This window comes from Heterodontus francisci, chromosome 11, assembly GCF_036365525.1.
Source record: "Heterodontus francisci isolate sHetFra1 chromosome 11, sHetFra1.hap1, whole genome shotgun sequence".
In the NCBI taxonomy this organism is placed as follows: Eukaryota; Metazoa; Chordata; class Chondrichthyes; order Heterodontiformes; family Heterodontidae; genus Heterodontus; species Heterodontus francisci.
The window spans coordinates 18747462-18764994 of NC_090381.1; positions in this window are offsets into that span (position 1 = coordinate 18747462).

A 17533-nucleotide genomic window follows, 5' to 3' on the forward strand; every position below is an offset into this window, starting at 1 on the left:
TAAGTGTAGCAGGGTCGCCGGGCGCAGACAAGCAGACCCAAGCGAGGTGGAGGGTGGTAGAGGGTGGTCATTGAGGGCATTAGGGGGTTGTTAGTGGAAGGGTGGTCTTTGCTGCCAGGGACCCTCCATGGCCCACAGACTGCCCTTGGAGAAAGGACCCCCCCCCCCCACCAACCCAAGCCCACAGGGAGGCCACCTTGAGTTACCGGGCAGTCTCCTCACGTGCCGAAGGCACACCCTCACCACTGGTAAAATACCAGCAGTGGCAGGAAGAGGCCCTTCAGTGGCCATTAATTGGCTACTTAAAGGCCTCAACTGGCCTCCAGGAATGCCTTCCCTGCCCAGGGCTAAATTTCAAGGAAACGGGAAGGTGACAGGCACTCCAGACCACCACCACCACCGCTGCCTTCCCATGCAAGTTTATGTGGCCCCCTCTCCTCCGTTCTCATCCCTAGGGGGCCCATAAAATTCAGCCCAGAGATACACATGTATGTTCACACATAGGGCTGAATTTTACAGACCCCCCTTCCCCCGATGTCAGGGGTCTTGGCGGGTGGGGGGCGGGGCACAAAATGCCACTGGGAGAGGCACGCCATGCTCCCTGATGCGGGGAAGGCCCGGTCTCATATTACCGGTGGCAGCAAGGCCTCATGGTGGTGCCCCCGCCACTTGGCCACGGGAGCCAAATTTAAATTTGGAAAGCGCTACTTACCTTGCCACATTATATATCCTGCTGCAACTTTCAAACACTTTCAAATATTCAGGTGAATATGTCACATGTCTTCCTGTTCCAGACTGATAAATGGCAGTGAGGGGACGCAGTGAGAGGAGTCATTTGCCTGAGTGAGACAGTGCCAGAGTGAAGCTGGAAATTTGGTGCACGTGGGAATTCAGTGCAGAGGGGAAAAGAGGGGCTCCTTTTCCTATCTTTTTTAGCCTCCAGCAACTGGTGAGTATACCCTTAACTCCAAGGTAGGTGATTGGTTGATGAGCTTTTTTAGCATTTATCTTTCAAAACTTGAGTAATTTTACAAATTGTAAGGTTTTATTTACTAATACTAGTTAAGCTTAGTAGATTGGGAAACAGTGAGCGAGTTCATTAAGAAAGTAATTGAGAAAGTAATGAAAGTAAGTTAACGAATATCATAAGTAACAATGGTGGGACAGATGTTATGTTGCAGCTGTGGTATGTGGGAGCTTTTGGATGCCAAGGTGATTCAGAACAAACACATCTGCAGAAAATGTAAGCAGCTAGAGGAATTCGGGATCAGGATTATTGATCTGGAAGCTGAACTGCAAACATTGCACAACATAAGGGAGGGGGAGAAATACCTGGACATTTTGTTCCAGAAGACTGTCACACCTCTTAGAACAGTGTCATCTGTTTTGGTCAGCGGTGAGGGATAGGAGGAAGTGACTGTGAGTGAGGCAGGTAAAGGGACAAAGCAGACAGTAATGCAGGAGCCTCAGACTTTGCAATTGGCAAACGGGTTTGAGATGCTGTGTGGACAAAAGCAAGGTCTGCAAGGTGGATTACAGAATCACAGAATTATTACAGTGCAGAAGGAGGCCATTCAGCAGATCATGTCTACACCGGCTCTCTGAAAGAGCAATTCCCTCCGTTCCATTCCTCTGCCTTCTCCCTGTAACCCTGCACCTTCTTCCTTTTCATGTAACTGTCTAATTCCCTTTTGAATGCTTCAATTGAACCTGCCTCCACCATGTTCTCAGGCAGCGCATTCCAGACCTTAACCACTCGCTGTGTGAAAAAGTTTTTCCTTCTCTTGCCAAATACTTTAAATCTGTGCCCTCTCATTCTCAATTCTTTCACGAGTGGGAACAGTTTCTCTCTATCTACTCTGTCCAGACCCCTCATGATTTTGAATACCTCTATCAAATCACCTCTCAGTCTTCTCTTCTCCAAGGAAAACAGTCCAAACTTCTCCAATCGATCTTCATAACTGAAATTTCTCATCCCTGGAACCATTCTCGTCAATTTTTCTGTACTATCTCCAATGCCCTCACTTCTTCCCTCAAGTGCGGCGCCAAAATTGGAAGCAACAGTCCAGCTGAGGCCGAACTAGTGTTTTATACAAGTTCAACATAACTTCCTTGCTCTTGTACTTTGTGCCCCTATTAATAAAGCCCAGGATACTGTATGCTTTATTAACCGCTCTCTCAACCTGTCCTGCCATCTTCAATGACCAATGCACATATACACCTCGGTCCCTCTGCTCCTGCACCCCCTTTAGAATTGTAACCTTTATTCTATACTGTCTCTCCATGTTCTTCCTACCAAAAGGAATCACTTCACATTTCTCTGCATTGAACATCATCTGCCACCCGTCTGGCCATTCCACCAACTTGTCTATGTCCTTTTGAAGTTCTACACTATCCTCCTCACAGTTCACAATACTTCCAAGTTTCGTATCATCTGATGAGCAAACTGGCCATGGTACTGTGGTATAGGAAGCCATTCAAGTGGGATGTAGTGCTAGTAGGGGATGATATAGTGAGGGAGATTGACACTGTTCTGTGCAGCTGAGATCATAAGTCCAGAAGGCTGTAGTGCCTACCCAGTGCCAGCGTTCGGGACATCTGCTCAGGGCTAAACAGGAACTTGGAGTGGGAGGATCCAGTTGTCGTGGTCCGTGTAGGTACCAACAGCATAGGTAGGACTAGGAGAGAGGTTCTGATTAGACAGTATGAGGAACTAGGCACCGCATTGAAGAGCAGAACCTCAAGGGTAATAAACTCTGGATTATTACCTGAGCCACGTGCCAATCGCAGAGGGCATAGATAATTAGTGAAATAAAGACGTGGCTCCAAGACTGGTGTGGGAGAAGTGGATTTCAGTTCGTGGAGCACTGGGAAAAGTGGGGGCTGCACCTGAACCGTGCTGGGACCAGTGTTCTAGCAAACTGTATAACTAGGGAAGTAGAGAGGGCTTTAACCGAAAGAAAGTGGGTGAGGGATCAAGCCTGGGTGGATGTAACAAACCAAGAGGTAGAGTCAAGGCAGGAGAGCAGAATAGTAATATGAGAATTGAATGTCAGAAAATGGCAAGAAGGGCCAGAGAGAAAAAACCTAAGAACACACCAACAATCAAGACTAGGTGTTACAAAGATAATAAAAGGACACAACTAAAGTCTCTGTATCTGAATGCATGTAGCATTCGTAAAAAAGTAAATGAACTGATAGCACACATTGAAGTAAATAAATATGATCTGATAGCCATTACGGAGGCGTGGCTGAAGGATGACAAGGATTGAGTCCTGAATATTGAGGGGTATATGACTTTCAAGAAGAATAGGAAGCTAGGTAAAGGTGGAGGGGTAGCACTGTTAATCAAGGATGACATTGGTGCAATAGTTCGAGATGATCTTGGTTCAGGAGATCAGGATGTAGAATCACTTTGGGTGGAGATGAGGAATAGTAGGGAAAAAAAATCACTGATGGGAGTGGTCTACAGGCCCCCTAACAGTAACCACAATATAGGATGAAGAATACAAGAAGAAATATTGGGTGCTGTGATAAAGAGATGGCAGTAATCATGGGTGATTTTAATCTATATATAAACTGGAAAAATCAGATTGGCTACAGTAGCCTGGATGAGGAGTTCATAGAATGCTTTTGAGGTACTTTCTTAGAGCAGCACATTGTGGAACCAACCAGAGTGCAGGTTATAATTAGACTTGGTATTGTGTAATGTGACAGGATTAATTAATGACCTCAGAGTAAAGGCACCTCTAGGTAGCAGTGACCACAATATGATTAAATTTTACATCCAGTTTGAAAGAGAGAAGAGTGGGTCTAACACCAGTATTTTAAATTTAAATAAGGGCAACTATGTGAGCACGAAAGCTGAGCTAGCTGAAGTGAACTGAGTTACTAGGCTAGGAGATAGATCAATAGAGAAGCAGTGGCGGACATTCAAGGGGATATTTCAGAATAATCGGGATAAGTATATTCCTACTATAAAGAAACATTCTAAGGGGAGGACCCACCATCCGTGGTTAACTAAAGAAGTTAAGGAAAGCATCAAACTTAAGGAAAAAGCATATAATTGCGCAAAGATGCGTGGCAGGTCAGTTGATTGGTCGGAATATAAAGAACAGCAGAGAATGACTAAACGGTTAATCAGGAGAAAGAAGTTAGCGTATGAGAGGAAGCTAGCTAGAAATGTAAAAACAGATAGCAAGAGTTTATACAGGTATTTAAAAAGGAAACGAGTAAGTAAATTGAGTGTTGGTCCTCTAGAGAGTGAGAGTGGGAAGTAGTAGATAATAAGGAAATGGTGAATGAAATGAACAAATATTTTGCTTCCGTCTTCACTATAGAGGATAAAAAAAACATTCCAGTCGTAGCTATAAATCAGGAGATGGAAGGAAGAGAGGAACTTGGTGAAATTCCAATCACCAGGGAAGTGGTACTGAGCAAACTGATGGAGTTGTGGGCTGAAAAGTCCTCGAGTCCTGATGGGCTTCATCCTAGGGTCTATCCATGGGGAGGTGGTGATGTAATGGTAATGTTAGTGGGATAGTAATCTGGAGGCCTAGGCTAAAAGCGCTGGGGACATGGGATCAAATCCCACCATGGCAAATGGTGAAATTTAATGCGGAGCAGGCTTGAGTGGCCTACTCCTGCTCCTGTTTCTTATGTTCTTAAAAGAGGTGGCTAATGAGGTAGTAGATGCATTAATTTTTCAAAATTTGCTAGAGTCTGGAAAGATTCCATCAGACTGGAAAGTAGCAAATATAATCTCTCTATTCAAGAAGGTGGTGGGGGGGGGGGGGGGGGAGGCACAAAACAGGTAACTATTGGCCAGTCTGATGTCTGTCATGGGGAAGGTATTAGAATCAATCATGAAGGAGGCTATAGTTGGGCACTTAGAAAAACTCAAAGTAATCTGGAATAGTCAGCATGGTTTTGCGAAAGGAAAATCATGTTTAACCAATTTATTATTTGAAGGAGTAACATGCACTGTGGATAAAGGGGAGCCTGTTGACATACTGTACTTGGATTTCCAAAAGGCATTTGACAAGGTGCCACATAAAAGGTTATTGCACAAAGTAGGAGCTCACAATGTAGGGGGTAACATATTAGCATAGATCGAAGATTGGCTGGCTGGCAGAAAACAGAGAGTATGCATAAATGGGTCCTTTTCTGATTGGCAGGATGTGACGAGTGGAGTCTTGCAGTGGTCTGTGCTGGGGCCTCAACTTTTTACAATTTATATCAATGATTTAGATGAGGGGAGCGATGGCTTGGTAGCTAAATTTGCAGATGACACAAAGATAGGTAGGACAGTATGTTACGAAGATGACATAGGGAGGTTGCAGACAGATATAGATAGGTTGAGTGGATGGACAAAAATCTGGCAGATTGAGTATAATGTGGGAAAATGTGAAGTTGTTCACTTTGGCAGGAAGAATAAAAAAGCAGTGGAGAACGACTGCAGAATTCCAAGTTGCAGAGGGATCTAGGTGTTCCAGTGCATGAGTCACAAAAGGTTAGCCTGCAGGTGGACCAAACAATAAAGAAGTCTGATGAATGTGATACTTTACTATGAGAGGAATTGAAAATAAAAGTAAGGATGTTATGCTTCAGTTATGCAGGGCATTGGTGAGACCATGGTCGGAATTTTACACCACCCCAACGAGTGGAATGGTGTTGGGGGGGGGAGGGGGGGTGGTGTAAAATGGAGTGGGAGGCTTCAGGAGGCGTTCCCAACCTGCTCCCGCCTGCCCCAGGTCAATCAAGGCCCTTGGGTGGCCACTTAATGGCCTTCGACCACCTCCATGCGGAGTTTACACGTGGCAAGCAAGCACCCTGGATTACCCTTGGTGAGGCAACCACAACTTACCTTTCCTCCCGGCTGCACGTCGTCTTCTATCTTCGGCTGGGCTCCCGGTGGCACTGATTGTCCGGAAGGTCAATGAGGCGGGACTTCTTCCCTCAGAAGGGTGGAAGTCCCACCTCGGCACAGTTAAAGCCGAGGGACCCGTAAAATCCGGAATGGATTCCCAAGCAAGGTGGAAGCGGGTTTGCCACTGACATTTACATCTGAGGCCAGCTCCCGTCCACACCCTGTACAATTCCGACCCATATCTTGAATACTGTGTGCAGTTTTGGTCTCCTTATTTAAGGAAGAATGTAAATGCGTTGGAGGCGGTTCAGAGGAGGTTTACTCGATTGATACTTGGAATGGACGGGTTGTCTTATGAGGAAAGGTTGGACAGACTGGATTTGTTTTCACTGGAGTTTAGAAGAGTGCGTGGAGACTTGATCGAAGTTTATAAGATCCTGAACGGTCTTGACAAGGTGGATGTGGAAAGGATGTTTCCTCTTGTGGGTGAGTCCAGAACTGGTGGGCTCTGTTTTAAAATTAGGGGCCGCCCTTTTAGGACAGAGATGAAGAGAAATTTTTTCTCTGAGGGTTGTGCGACTTTGGAACTCTCTGCCTCAGAAGGTGGTGGAGGCGGGGTCATTGAATATTTTTAAGGCAGAGTAGATAGATTCCTGTGAGACAAGGGAATCAATGGTTATCAAGGGTAGATGGGAGTGTGGAATTCAAGACAGAAACAGATCAGGCAGGACCTTATTGAATGGCGGAGCAGGCTATAGGGGCCGAATGGCCAACTTCTGCTCATAATTCATCTGTTCATATGCTCGAAAGCCGGCGGGACAGAATTTGCACTGCTCAGAGCCTGTGAATATTAATGTTACTAGACGGGTCCCAAATCTGCATTGGTCTAGGGAGGTGGGAGGGTCATACGAACATACAAACATGCGAATTAGGAGCAGGAGTAGGCCATACAGCACTTTGAGGCTGCTCCATCATTTAATAAATTTATAGATGAACTGATTACTCCACATTTCCATCTACCCCCAACAACATTCCACCCCCTTGCTTATCAAGAATCTATCTACCTCTCCTTAAAAATATTCAAAGATTCTGCTTCCACTGCCTTTTGAGGAAGAGAAATCGAAAGAATCACGACCCTCTGAGTGAAAAAATTTCTCCTCATCTCCGTCTTAAATGGGCAGCCCCTTATTTTTAAACAGTGACCCCTAGTTCTAGGTTCTTCCACAAGGTGAAACATCGTTTCCACATCCACCCTGTCAAGACCCCTCAGGATCTTATATGTTTCAATCAAGTCACCTCTTACTCTTCTAAATTCCAGCAGATACAAGCCTAGCCTGTCCAATCTTTCCTCATAAGACAACCCACCCATTCCAGGTATTAGTCTAGTAAACCTTCTCTGTACTGCCTCCAATGCATTTACATCCTTCCTTACATAAGCAGACCCGTACTTTACACAGCACTCCCGATCTGGTCTCACCAATGCCCTGTATAGCTGAATACTTTTGTATTCAATTCCCCTCATGATAAACGATAACATTCTATTAGCTTTCCTAATTACGTGCTGTACCTGCATACTAACCTTTTACAATTCATGCACTAGGACACCCAGATCCCTCTGCATCTCAGAGCTCTGCAAACTCTCGCCATTTAGATAATATGCTTCTTTTTTTAGTCTTCCTGCCAAAGTGGACAATTTCACACTTTCCCACATAATACTCCATTTGCCAGGTCTTTTCCCACTCACTTAACTTATCTATATCCCTTTGTAGCTCCCTTATGTCCTCTTCACAACTTACTTTCCTACCTATCTTTGTGTCATCAGCAAATTTAGCAAACATACTTTTGGTCTCTTCATCTAACTCATTTATATAAATTGTAAAAAGTTGAGGCCCCAACACAGATCCCTGTGGCAAACCATGCATTACATCTTGCCAACCATAAAATGACCCATTTATGCCTACTCCCTGTTTCCTGTTTGCTAGCCAATCTTCCTTCCATACCAATATGTTACCTGCTACACCATGAGCTTTTATTTTCTGCAGTAGCATTTGATGTGGCACCTTATCAAATGCCTTCTGGAAATCTAAATACAATACAGCCACCGGTTTCCCTTCATCCACAACCTCCCTCAAAGAACTCCAAGAAATTGGTTAAACATGATTTCCCTTTCACAAAACCATGTTCACTCTGCCTGATTATCTTGAATTTTTCGAAATGCCCTGCTATAACATCTTTAATAATAGCTTCTAACATTTTCCCTAAGACAGATGTTAAGCTAACTGGCCTATAGTTTCATGCTTTTTTTCTCCCTCCCTTTTTGAATGAAGGAGTTACATTCACTATTTTCCAATCGAACAGAATATTCCCTGAATCTAGGGAATCTCTCTAACCACTTCTTTTAATACCCTCGGATGAATTCCATCAAGACACGGGGACTTGTCAGCCCACAGCTCCAACAATTTGTTCAGTACCACTTCCTGGTGATTGTAATTTTCTTGAGTTCCTCCCTCCCGCTTCTATTTCCTGATTTACAGCTAGTACTGGGATATTACTTGTATCCTCAATAGTGAAGATCAATAAAAAGTATCTGTTCAATTCATCTGCCATCTTCTTATTATCCATTATTGATTCCCCAGACTCACTTGCTATAGGACCACCACTCACTTTGTTAACTCTTTTCTTTTTTAAATATCTACAGAAACTCTGACTATCTGTCTTTATATTTCTAGCTAGCTTTCTCTCGTACTCTAATTTTACCTTCCTTATCAATCTTTTAGTCATTCTTTGCTGTTTTTTATATTCTGTCCAATCTTCTGACCTGCCTCCCATCTTTGTGCTATTATAGGCTTTTTCTTTAAGTTTGATTCTATGTTTAACTATTTTAGTTAACCACAGATGACAAGTCCCACCCTTGGAATTTTTATTTCTTGTTAAAATGTATCTATTCTGTGTATTCTGAAATATCCCCTTAAACGTCTGCCACTGCATCTCTATTGACCTATCCCTTAACCTGATTTGCCAGTTCACTTTAGCTAGCTCTGCTTTCATGCCCTCATAATTGCCCTTATTTAAGTTTAAAATACTGGTCTTGGAACCACTCTTCTCTCCCTCAAACTGAATGGAAAATTCAATCATATTATGATCGTTGCTACCTATGTGGTCATTAATAAATCCTATCTCGTTACACAATAACAGGTCCAGTATAGCCTGCTGTCTGGTTGGCTCCAGAACATATTGTTCAAAGAAAGTATTCCAAAAACATTCTATGGCTACCTCTGCCCATCTGATTTTCCCAATCTATATGCAGGTTAAAATCTCCAATAATTATCGCCGTACCTTTCTGACAAGCTGCCATTATTGTTTTCTTTATACCTTATGCTACAGTGTGGTTAATGTTAGGTGGCCTGTACACCACTCCCACAAGTGACTTCTTGTCTTTATGGTTTCTCATCTCTACCCAAACTGTCTCTACATCCTGGCCTCTTGAACTTTGGTCATCCCTCTCTACTGCGCTAATACCATCATTAACGAACAGAGCTACCTCTCCACCTCTTCCTAGCTTTCTGTCCTTCCTAAATGCATGTACCCTTCAAAATTCAAGTCCTAATCTATGTCGTCCTGCAGCCATGTCTCTGTAATGGCTATCAGATCGTACTTATTTATTTCTATTTGCGCTCTCAGTTCATCTGTTTTGTTTTGAATGCTATGTGCATTAAGATAGAGGTATGGTATTACCAGGGGCACAACTCTGCAAGCATGTAGGATGGTGGGAGGGGGTTGTATTATCGGGGCCACAACTCTGCAGGCATGTAGGGGGCACCACATACCCTCCCTCCAGAAAGGGGGGAATTCTGTGCCCTTGAACATCTGTGTGAGTGAAGGAGCAATGTCACTCCAGGAACCATGTGTGTGGGGAGGGTGCCATTAATGGTAGGCATTTAAAGGTAATCTGACTGGTGGGCCAATCGATGCAACTGCTACAATCTGAATGTGGTCATGCTGCGCCACTCTTAGTGGAAGAAGATGGGCAATGCCACACCACATAGTTGGCGCATGACGGAACCTGATGTACCAATCAAACTTTGCTATTTTAGGTGCCTTTGAAGTAGTGAAGGAACCGAGTTTAATTGTAACTTGGAGAGGGGGATGGTGCACCCTGAATTCATTGATCCGCTTGTCTTGAGGAGTCATGTGTGCCATAGGCAAAACCAAGAGTCAGATGCAGCCCAAGTATAAGGCCCCAGTCATGAGCAGCAGCAGCCCCCAAGGTGAACCCACCTGTATAGAATGTCGCGTATCTACAGATCCCGCATGACATACCTGCAGATGTCAGAGTGCCAGTGTTAGAGGTGACTGCGGATGTTGAGAGAGGCAGTGACACATCTCTGTGAACTACTGAACGAGGCCCTGCAGCCCATGGGCTTCAGTGGACATCCTATGCCTATGGCCCTCAAAGTGACAGCAGCTCTTAACTTCTACGCCTCCGCATGATTTCAGGGACCCACCAGCGACCTATGTGGGGTCACACAGTCTGCAGTGCACTGCTGCATCAGGGAGATCACCGATGCCCTGTACTGGAGGGCCGGTGACGATGCCCAATTCAGGGCGAACCCTGAGAGCCAGGCCCAGAGGGCCATCAGATTTGGCTGCATCGCAGGATTCCCACAGGTACAAGGGGTCATAGACTGCACCCATGTGGCCATCAAGGCTCCCGCCAGGTGACCAGCTGCATACCTCAACCAAAAGAACTTCCACTCGCTCAACATGTAGCTGGTCTATGATCACTAGAAACGCTTCATGCAAATCTGTGCCCGCTTTCCAGGCAGCTACCATGACACCTTCATCCTGCGCCAGTCCCTGGTGCTGTTGCTGTTCACTGAACTAGCTCACATTGAGGGGTTGCTTCTTGGAAGCACGAGTACGCCTTGCAGACCTGTCTCCTGATGCCGGTAAGATACCTGATCAGTGATTCAGAGGAGAGATACAAGGCCAGCCACGGTGCTACAGGAGCCACCATTGAGCAGGTGATCGACACGCTGAATATGCACTTCAGCTGCCTGGATAGATCGGGTGGTGAGCTGCAGTATGAACCGGAAAGTGTAGCTCGCATCATTGCTGTTTGCTGTGCTCTGCACAACTATGCACTCAATATGGGGGACGCCTTGTAGGATGAGGAGAGACATGAGCAGGACTCATTCTCGGATGAAGAGGACGCAGAGGACTTACAGCAGGAAAGGCACACGGGAGGACAGAGAGCATCCAGGCACCGCATGCAGGGCGAGCAGTGAGTTAGGGATGCAAGGCAGCGCCTCATTGATCACCAGTTTTCCACATCATAAAGACCACCATGTGCTCCACAAACCACACACCATCCTCGTTCACCTGTTGTGCAGCAATCCGCATCTGCAACATCTTTGTCTCCACCATTACTGGCAGCAGCAGACTGAGCCATTGTCCATGTTACTGCATCCGTGGAGACGGACATGAGTAATACTGGCATGGCAATGATGTCATTCCATACATTAGCAGTTCTGAAAGTCCAATGATATAATGGGAGGAGACACGATCGGCACATGCTGGCACACTTCATCCACATAGTAAACGACACACATGTTAGTGAAGAACATTTAGTGATTTAACTTTTTACAGTGTAGTGTCACCTGTGCAGACCCATTTGTGTCATGGTGTTTTTTTAAAACGTTTTAAAAATGCAGTGGCGAAGTGGCACAGTGGTTAGCACCGCAGCCTCACTGCTCCAGCGACCCGGGTTCAGTTCTGGGTCCTGCTTGTGCAGAGTTTGCAAGTTCTCCCTGTGAGCATGTGGGTTTTCGCTGGGTGCTCTGGTTTCCTCCCACAGCCAAAGACTTGCAAGTTGATAGGTAAATTGGCCATTGTAAATTGCCTGTAGTGTAGGTAGGTGGTGGGAATATGGGATTAATGTTGGGATTAGTATAAATGGGTGGTTGTTGGTCAGCACAGCCTGGGTGGGCCAAAGGGCCTGTTTCAGTGCTGTATCTCTAAATAAATAAATTTGCAAGTGCTCCTTCGCAGTCCCATTTCTGTTCAAGCAGCCTGACTGGAGGAAGGCTGCTGATCGAATTATCCTTTTGCTGTAGATGAGTTTAGCAGTTGTCCTCTGTGGGCACGAGGCCTGAAGGGCCCCGGCTGGCTGTGGGAATCCTGCATCAGTGACGAACTCTCCTCAGACGTCGTGGCTTCTGGAGCTTGACTTACCGGTGGAGGGGCCGATGACCACATTGGAATCACCTTGACGGGGGACCCCAGATATGGCGCACGGTCTCACCTCCTCCATCTCAAGGCTTGTATGAACCTCTCTGCTCTCCCGGGAAGGATCAGGGGCAGGAACAGTCTCCAAGCCCCTGGTCCCTCTCTCCCCTTGCCACTGCTGCGTGGATCTCATGACCATGGCAAGGGTTTGCAGGTCAGCGGGAATCAATGGAATCTGGCACACAAGAGGGCTGCCGCCCTCTCCATAGATGAAGCCATGCCTAGGACATGGTATCTTTCATGGCCTGGATGGACTCCCCCATCGTCCGCTCAAGGCTGCGCATGGCCTGTGGCATCGCCACCAGATGTTGCCATGACTGCTGCTGAAGCTCCAGCATGCTGTGTGCTATCGACAGCAGAGACTCATCAGTAGCCTTGGGAACAGCTTGGGCCTGGTCACCCACAGCCCTCCGACTGTCAGGGGCCTCAGCTGTCTCAGCCTCAGGCAGCTGCTGGGGCACGTGTGCAGTGCTCTCACCAGCTTGTGACCCAGACTCTGAGGCAGATCGGATTCCCACCGAGGTGACTGTATCTGCGCTGGTGGAAGGTGTGGGAGTATCATGGGACACTGCATCTTCTAAGGTTGTCTGTTCCTCAGAGGTGCGGGAGGTGTCCAGGGCTGGCGGTTTGGATTCGGACCGTTGACTTGCAAGATGCAATGTGAAAAGCACACTGTCAATCTTTATGGTGCACATGTAACGATTATGACAGCATTGTCTCAAAGAATAAGATTTTCACAGGGATCATTGTCTGTCTGTTCACCCAGGATCCTGAGCTCAATGTCACCGACTAAATGGTCCACATACATAGCAGTGAGATCCAGGGCCTCCTCCTCAGCCTGTGTCAGCAGTCGTACATCTGTCACTCCTCCACCAGTCCTATTTGCCTCACGCACATTGTGGGCCCTCTTTGCCTGGAGGAGCAAGGAGGCAGATATTAAACATGGCAAAGCAATACATGTTACAACAGGGGTTCTGGGCCCAACAGTGGGGAAGGCTCGGTCCGTACCACTGAGTGAGCCTGTCACGTAGGTGCCATGCTCTGAGCAGCAGACAAGGGTGAGTTCTTTTATACATGCATCCAATCATGTAATGTCATTCCTCCCTGCCTGACCTCCCTGTCTTTGGCACAGCAGTGACATACATGTACCACTCTGTGTGGGGAACCAGGTTCAGCGGAGCCATAAAACAAAGTGTCACTTACTTTGCGGAGCACAAGAGATCGTTCACCTTCTTGCGGCACTGCACCCAGTCACGGCGAATGACCCCACGGCTACGAACATCCTCTGCCACCTCCACCCAGGCTTGCATGGTCAGGCGGGAGGGCCTCTTACTATCGCTGGGGAAAAAGACCTCCTGCCTTGTCCACACAGCCTGGAGGAGACTGAGCAGGGAGGCATTGCTGAACCGTGAGGCCACTCTGGAGCCTGCCTCTGACATCTTCTGGAAGTCGAAAAATGTTGCTGGCAAGACTTTTCTGTGCCTTCTTTGTTGTGCAGCAACAGACAGAATGTTTTTATTTCAGGTTTTCACTTAATGCAGGGCTGGCTGCCACTTAAATATGGTGCCAGCATCTGCTTTCCTGTCAGCTGACCCCGTTCATAGCAGCGTCAAGCCCACAGCCTCCACGTCATTGGTGGTGGGGCGGGGGGGTGGGGTGGGTAGCGTGACTTGGGCATGTTAATGAGCTGCCATGCTTAATATCTGGGAGCGGAGCAGCAGACAGCGGACCTGGGAGGAGGTAGCTCCAGACAGGCAGTTCTAAATAAAGAGTGGGAATCGAGGCCCTTATTTACCTGGGAGCAGAGCAGCAGACAGCAGTCTCTCTCTCTCTGGCTGTGTCGGTACGCAGAGTTTAAAAAAACTTACAGTGACATGACGGGAAATCTGTAAGCTGATTGGTTGGTAAGTAACAGCTATCATTGCCTGTAAATAGCTTAAAAATCAGAAAAAAAGTCATTTTTTTTAAACCCTCAAATAGCTACTTTGTGAGTTTGTGCGAGTATGGTTTTTGTTCGTGTAATTTAATAATAATTATTTATTAATTAGAATAGTGCTGTTTGAACAGAGTCAGGCTGTGAGTTGTGTGTGAGGGATTTTACTGACTAGGGGAAGGAGGTGCTCTTTGGTCTCTTTTCTTTTCTGCCTTTTCAGCCTCCACGGTACAGGGGAAGAAGCGGAATGGCAAGTAACTGGGAAGGTATTCTACTTATTACATTAGCAATAATAAGTTTGTAAAGCTAAGGTTTGGCAGGGCAGCTTGGCCAAGTGGAATGTGCCTCCTGTGGTATGTCATGGATACACCATGTGTCCTTGATAGACACATCTGCAGGAAGTGTCACCAGTTGCAGAAGCTTGAGCTCTGGGTTTCGGAACTTGAGCGGCGGCTGGAGTCACAGTGGTGCATCCGTGAGGCAGAGAACTACGTGGATAGCACGTTTCAGGAGGTAGTCACCCCAGAGCTTAAGAGAGCACAGGCAGAGAGGGTCTGGGTGGCTGCCAGACAGACAAGAAGGTCAAGGCAGGTAGTGCAGGAGACCCTGGAGAACATCCCAATTTTTAACCGGTATTCAGTTCTGAGTACCGATGGGAGAGCGGGTTCCTCTGGAGAAAGCAGCGAGAGTCATGTCCAGAGCACCATGGGCGGCTCAGCAGTGCAGGGAGGGAGGAGAAAAGACAAGGGAGCAATAGTGGTAGGGGGTTCTATAGTTAGGGGAACAGATAGGCATTTCTGTGGTCGCAGATGTGATTCCAGGATGGTATGTTGCCTGCCTGGTGCAAGGATCATGGATATCACCGAGCAGCTATAGAGCATTCTGGAGGGTGAGGGTGCACAGTCAGAGGTCATGGTCCACATTGGTACCAACGATATAGGAAGAAAGAGGGATGAGGTCCAACGGGCTGAGTTTAAGGAGTTAGGAAAGAGATTAGCAAGCAGTATGTCAAAGGTAGTAATCTCTGGATTAATCCCAAAGTCACATGCTATTGAGTATAGAAATAGGAGAATACTCCAGATGAATGCATGGCTCGAGAGATGGTGCAGGAGAGAGGGCTTCAGATTTCTTGGACATTGGGAACGGTTCTGGGGAAGGTGGGGCCTGTACAAGTCGGACGGTCTGCACCTGATTAGGACTGGGACAAATATTCTTGCAGGAAGGTTTGCTAGTGCTGCTGGGGGTGGTTTAAACTAGATTGGCAGGGGGATGGGAAACTGAGGGTAGTTTCAGATAGGACAATTTCAGGGCAGGGAACGGGAGGCAGAAAATTAGCGAGTGACTCTGAAAGACAGAAGAAGCAAAGGTTAAAAAGTGTGCAGCACAGGAATGTGGCAATGTTAAAAGGAATTTATTTAAATGCAAGGAGTATAGTAAATAAAGCCGATGAGCTGGGGGCACAGATATCGTTGCTACAATGGAATATTGGCTTAAAGAGGGCAAAAATGGCTGCTCAACATCCCTGGATGGGGATGTTTGTGGAGCCACCACCTCCAGTTAGTTATTTAATTGTCCACCACCATTCATGGTTGGATGTGGCAGGACTGCAGAGCTTAGATCTGATTCGTTGGTTATGGGATCACTTAGCTCTGTCTATCGCATGCTGCTTACGCAGTTTGGTCCACAAGTAGTCCTGTGTTGTAGCTTCACCAGGTTGACATCTCATTTTGAGGTATGCCTGATGCTGCTCCTGGCATGCCATCCTGCACTCTTCATTGAACCAGGGTTGGTCTCCTGGCATGATGTTAACAGTAGAGTGGGGGATATGCCAGGCTATGAGGTTACAGATTGTGGCTGAGTATAATTCTGCTGCTGCTAATGGCCCACAGTGCCTCATGGATTCCCAGTTTTGCATTGCTAGATCTGTTCAAAATCTATCCCATTTAGCACGGGTGTAGTGCCACACAACACGATGGAGGGTTTCCTCAATGTGAAGACGGGACTTCATCTCCACAAGTACTGTGCGGTGGTCACTTCTACCAATACTGTCATGGACAGATGCATCTGCAGCAGGTAGATTGGTGAGGTTGAGGTCAAGTATGTTTTTCCCTCTTGTTGGTTTCCTCACCACCTGCCGCATACCCAGTCTAGCAGCTATGTCCTTTAGGACTCGGCCAGCTCGGTCAGTCGTGGTGCTACTAAGCCACTCTTGGTGATGGACATTGAAGTCCCCCACTCAGAGCACATTCTGCACCCTCTGTGCTTCCTCCAAGTGACGTTCAACATGGAGGAGTACTGAGTCATCAGCTGAGGGAAGGCAATGCTAATCAGCAGGAGTTTTCCTTGCCCATGTTTGACCTGATGCCATGAGACTTCATGGGTCCGGAATCGATGTTGAGGACTCCCAGGGCAACTCCCTCCTGATTGTATACCACTGTGCTGCCGCCTGTGCTGGGTCTGTCCTGGCGGTGGGACAGGATATACCCAGGGATGGTGACGGCAGTGTCTGTACATTGTCTGGAAGGTGTGATTCCTTTCCTTTCTTTTCCTTTATTGGCCGAGGTATAAAATACAAAAGCTGGGATGTAATACTGGTTAGGCCATAGCAGGAGTATTGCATACAGTTCTGGTCACCACATGACAGGAGGGACATAATTGCTCTGGAGAGAGTACAAAGGAGATTTACAAGAATATTGCCAGGGCTTGAAAGTTGCAGTTATGAAGAAAGATTGGATGGGCTCGGGTTGTTTTCCTTAGAGCAGTGGAGGCTGAGGGATGACTTAATTGAGGTGTACAAAATTATGAGGGGCCTAGATAGAGGAGACAGGAAGGACCTGTTTCCCCCAGCAGCAAGGTCAATTACCAGTGGGCACAGATTTAAGGTGAATAGTAGAAGGAATAGAGGGGATGTGAGGAAAAACTTTTTCACCCAGAGAGTGATGGGTTTCTGGAATTCACTGTCAGGAATGGTGTTGGAGGCAGAAACCCTCAACTCTTTTAAAAGGTACCTGGACATGCACCAGAAGGGCTGTAACCTGCCAGGCTACGGACCAGGTGCTGGAAGGTGGAATTAGATTGGGCGGTTAGTTTTTTCAGCTAGCACAAACACGATAGGCTGAATAGCCTCCTTCTGTGCCGTCATTTTTCTATGATTCTAGGTTCTATGTCACGACAGCTCTGGGACATGCAGCCCACGCGGGCAGGCCACCATTTTTTCAGCCGCCATCGATATTGGCGGCATGCTTACAAAATGTAGCCATACTCTCACACACAAGTACACATTCAAATGAAATGGCAGATGAAATTTAATGCAGAAAGGTGTAAAGTGATTCATTTGGTAGAAGGAATGAGGAGAGGGAATATAAATTAAAGGGTACAATTCTAAAGGGGGTGCAGGAGCAGAGGGACCAGGGGGTATATGTGCATAAATCATTGAAGGTTGC